The sequence below is a fragment of the Pseudophryne corroboree genome, chromosome 4, assembly GCF_028390025.1.
Source record: "Pseudophryne corroboree isolate aPseCor3 chromosome 4, aPseCor3.hap2, whole genome shotgun sequence".
In the NCBI taxonomy this organism is placed as follows: Eukaryota; Metazoa; Chordata; class Amphibia; order Anura; family Myobatrachidae; genus Pseudophryne; species Pseudophryne corroboree.
Genome location: NC_086447.1, coordinates 616367272 through 616372405, shown reverse-complemented (window position 1 = coordinate 616372405; position 5134 = coordinate 616367272). Strand labels below are relative to the sequence as shown.

The 5134-nt window shown below is 45.1% G+C and overlaps 1 pseudogene; it reads right to left on the bottom strand.

Moving 5' to 3' along the window:
- Positions 1-4800: 4800 nt before the first annotated feature.
- On the bottom strand, positions 4801-4918 carry LOC134912578 (5S ribosomal RNA; annotated as a pseudogene).
- Positions 4919-5134: the final 216 nt, after the last annotated feature.

Genomic DNA, 5134 nt, shown 5'->3' with positions numbered 1-5134 from the left:
CAAATCCTGCGTTTACCCCTGTATCCGTGTACACAACTCTTATGAATAAGCGTTTCTCCTTCCATTTGTAGTATGACCAGTGATCAGCTTCGGAATGTATAAAGGGCTGATTCAGAGATGTACTCAGATGTATTCCCAGCTACAACTTTCTAAACAGCAACTGTCTGAAAATATACAAATGCTGCAGCCACCAGGATTTGTAGTGAGATGCTCAACGGTGGCTCTGTAAATCCCTGTGGCTGCATACAAAGACAAAGAATCCTTCGCAGAACACTTGATTATAGAATTCTGAACAGCCCTACAGTCACCCTGTTGTAACACAACATGGCCGCAGGAAGTAAGATGTACAGATTTGCAGTCGCAGCCTCAAGCATGACCCCAAAATGATCACGACTATTAGGACCCTTGTTTTGCTTTGTTTCCCGACGGTATGTTTACCTGCCACCAGTGGTCACCAGGCCTTCTGATATGTAAGCTTCAGTGCTGGATCCTGGCAGAGGTGCTGCTCTTCTGACTCTGTTTTGAGGCCAGGTGGCAGATAATTGATTGATTGATTGATTGATTGATCACTCATTCTTTAGCATGGTTAACACCTGACTCCAGGCTATGTCGTCTATCTGATCCCAGCATTCATTGCTGGGTCATCAATGTCTTTGGATCAATGTTTCCTGCAATGTTTCTAGTTTTGTTCATTGTTTCTGCTCTTGTATTCCTGTGAGCTCCTGCGTTCTGTGTTTGCCAAGCTAAGGTCACCAGGTTAACATCCTTTGTTTGTTTATTCAGTTAACCAGGACTTTATTTTGCACTGCCACTGTATACCACTCTGCAATTTGAATTAGTCCACAATTAACAAATTTATTTTGTGCATATTCTGGATTCTCTGTAGTTCTGCGTTGCCAAGTGTATTTGTGTTTCCTTGTGTTTCTGCATTCCCCTGATACTGTATCCTCTGTCAATAAACAGCCTTTGAATATATTACTAGATTCTGCAACTTGTTGCTCAACCGCATCCAGGGGATTTATGACAGTGACATGCCTACGTTTTTGCTGCCATACCTCGTTACCTACCCCTAAATGGTCCCTGACTTTCAGTCACTTTGCAAATAAATCCTCCCTGCAATTACCATTGCAAGGCCATAGTGCACATACGTAGTGTGACTGAGATGCAAGCGCAGACTGCTGATTATCGCTGTATTGTGAAAAATCAGGTTTGCGTACTTCTGAATCATGCCCAAAGTCAGTTTCTAATAATAAACTGTAAATTAATCATTATGGCAAATTATAAATACACTATTCTTACAAAAAAAATAACAATAATATTAGTGACTAGGGTTAAAAAGGTCTGTCCTGCAATCTGATGTATTACTGCACCATGTGACGCCATCTTTAGAGCAGTAAGACTGTGGCCTAGAGTTTTCAAGCCATGGAGAGTGATAAATTGCACGGTGATAAACTACCAACCAATCAGCTCCTGTCATTTTGTAAACACTGCCTGTAACATGGCAGTTAGGAGCTGATTGGCTGGTACTTTATCACCGTATAATTTATCACTCTCCAAGGCTTGATAAATCTGGGCCTGTGTGAGAAGAGGCATGGAGATGGAGACAAGTCTCCAATTTACCTCCAGAGAGACCTCCAAAAACTCTGCATCACTACTGTACCTGCAAGCAGCATACACTCACCGGCTGGTGAGCTGTATAGAACGGAATACATACTATTTACCAGCGGGCAGGATGCGGGCTGTCAAGATCCTGACAGCGGCATCCTGCCGTCCATCAGCAGGGCGAGCGCTAAGAGTCCCTTTGCGGGCTCACTGCACTCGCCGCGCTGCGGGCTCAGTGGGTGGGAATAGCCCCTGTGCACTGGGATTCCGGCATTGGTATCCTGACCGCCGGGATCCCGACAGCCAGCAAATTGGTTGCATCCCATATAGAACCCCACTGCGCTGAAGCTTTGATCCATGAGAATTAGTATCTGAGGGACGTGCAGTGAGGTAAATGTCTCAGGAGGCACTGGCTGGCACCAGAGCCAGATTTACATGCAATATATGAGCCAAAGGGTACATCTGGGCATTATGCACAGGTGCAGCAGTATAAACTCCTGGAAATTTGGAGAGTTTTGATCAGAGATGTGCGGAAAAGATAGACAGGTGAGGCACTGCCTCACCTGCCATAGACTGTTTACTTCAAAGTTTTGGCTATAAAAATTATTAGAATAATGCAAAGAAGATATTTCAAACATATTCTTTGTATTTTTCATATACTTTATACAGTAAAAACTCTGGCGCAAACGTTAGTATGACAGGAAAGGCTCTGCCTCACCCCACCGCACGTCACTGCTATACATGAGTGAGTACAGTGCTACCTGTTATACTTCAATGAACCAACACCACTGGTTTAGTAACTGGACTGTTCATAGCTTGAGTCAGCTACTAGTGTGTGCCTGTATAACTCTACAAATAACAACACCTTTGCGACAATGGATTGTGGATCCGTACTAGCCGAACGCAATCATTGATGTCAATAATTGTATAATTATATAATGACCAATATCAAAACTGTTAGCTTCAATAAAGAACAGTATCCGATTGGTGGTGCTCCCAATTATTTTGTAGACAATTACAATTTAAAGTGAGAAAGACAGACAAAAAAACTCTTTTTGGGAGCACTCTTTTGTAAATAAATAATGAATAAAGTGAGATGAATGAAAAATTCTGAATGTGCCAATAATATAAAACCTAGGGGAGATGTACTAAGCAGTGATAAAAGTGGAGAAGTTTTTATATAATTGTTCTAAGACAATAATGTCAGATTTTATTGGGGAATCAATTAAAGGTTAAAGGGGACATGTACTAAGAAGTGATAAAAGTGGAGAAATGAGCCAGTGGAGAAGTTGCCCATGGCAACCAATTAGTATTGGTGTAACATTTATAATTTGCATACTGTAAAAGTATATAGAGCAGTTGATTGATTACCATGGGCAACTTCTCCACTGGCTCATTTCTCCACTTTTATGACTTCTTAGTACACTAGGTGATTCACCGCGCCCTACGGGCGCTCTTCACACCGTCGGAAGGGGCTACGCCCCCGTAACCCCTGCACGTAGTTGTGTGAGTGGGTAAATAGTGCACGACGAAAGTGCATTTGATGGTGAAGGGCGCGTAGGCCCTTTAGTGGGTGTGAACAGTGGCTGCAGGGCATGATGTACAGAATGTAGCGGGTGCAGGGGTGACCGCGTATGGGGGAGGGTGTCTGTGGGTGGAGGAGGGGCGGATGCCGGGAGTGTGTTCTGGAAGCGTTGTGGGTGGGTAAGGGGTAGGTGTGCTTGCAGGTGGTGTTGGGGGTCCGGTGGTGGCGGGTGAGGGGCTGGGGTTCATTGGGTGGGGGAGGTGTAGGTGTAGGGGGTGCAGTGGATGATCGAGGGGGTCCGTAGGTGGTGTAGGGGCAGCCGTGGGTTTGCTGTGGGTGGGATGGAGGTAGGTATCTCCTATATATTAAAACAGATCTGTGACTTTGTGACTCATTGCTAAAGCTGGGTGGAGTCACAATGCTGGGGGGAGTCAAGTTACAGATCTGGCCAAATATATAGGAGAAGCATAGGAGAAAATAGGAGAACACACTGGCCAAATATATAGGAGAGAATAGGAGAACACACGGGCCAAATATATAGGAGAGAATAGGAGAACACACTGGCCAAATATATAGGAGAGAATAGGAGTACACACTGGCCAAATATATAGGAGAGTATAGGAGAACACATAACAGTACATTGTAATAACAGTACATACAGTACATAGTGAGCGCAGGAAAGGCAGCAGCAGCAGCAGCATGTTAATGCGACATACAAGCACCGCCTCCAGGCGCCAGCCATTGGATACATGCTGAAGGGTGCGCTGTGATTGGCCACCCGTGGGTGTGATGGGATGTAGCTACTGCTGCTGCCCCCGTGGTACAGAGCATCCCCAACTCACTACATATAGCGGGGACGCGGGGTGAGGGCGGGTACGAAGCGGGGCTCACTGCCAGGGGACGGAGCGCACAGGCATCTTACTGCACTCTCCGGCGCCTGGCACTGTAGTGTCCGCCAGCGTCTCCCTGTGTGAGCGGGGACCCAGGTGCTAGTTGCATTGGCGGCCAATCACAGCGCACTCCTCAGCCATGTGTCCAATAGCTGGTGGCTGGGGGCGGTGCTTGTATGGAGCTTTAACATGTGTCCAATAGCTGGCGGCGGTGATTGTACGGAGCTTTAACATGTGTCCAATAGCTGACGGCTGGGGGTGGTGCTTATACGGAGCTTTAACTTGCTGCTGTCTGTCTCTCCTGCGCTCACTATGTATGTACTGTTATCACCATGTACTGTTAAATGTTCTCCTATTTTCTCCTATATATTTGGCCAGTGTGTACTCCTATTCTCTCCTATATATTTGGGCAGATCTGTGACTTGACTCCGCCCAGCATTGTGACTCCGCCCTGCGTTAGCAAATGAATCACAAAGTCACAGATCTGGGCAAATATATAGGAGATGTCCCCTTTAACCTTTAATTGATTCCCCAATAAAATCTGACATTATTGTCTTAGAACAATTATATAAAAATTGCCTGTTTTAACAAATAAGATTCAAGTTACAGAATTAACTGCAGGTGAAAATCTGTGGAATGTATTGTGGATCCCTATTAATGAAAAGGAATCTGATTGACCACTGAGTGGTTTGTAGCTATGTGATATCTTTAACTGACAATCTCTGTTGACAGTAACAGGATCTAAAGATGGATCATATATGGGATGTTTGTTTCTTGAAAAATTGCCAACGACACTTAGTATTCCAAGGTGGTTTCCCATCCAGGTACTGACCAGGCCATACCTGCTTAGCTTCCGAGATCGGACGGTATCAGGCGTATTCAGGATAGTATGGCCGTGGGCAGTTAATTCAAGAATGAGAGAAACACTTCTTCTGCTTTTTGTACTTGACACAGACCGTGTCTTTTCCAAATGAGAGTGTGTGAACACTTCTGCTTTCTGTTGTGACAGTAATTGGTGTACTGGGAGAGGCGAATCGCCTCAGCCAGAGTAACTGTCAACCAGCTGAGAGAGTGTTAGAATGAAGGTGGTGTGTGATGATTTGAGGGCAAGTATACC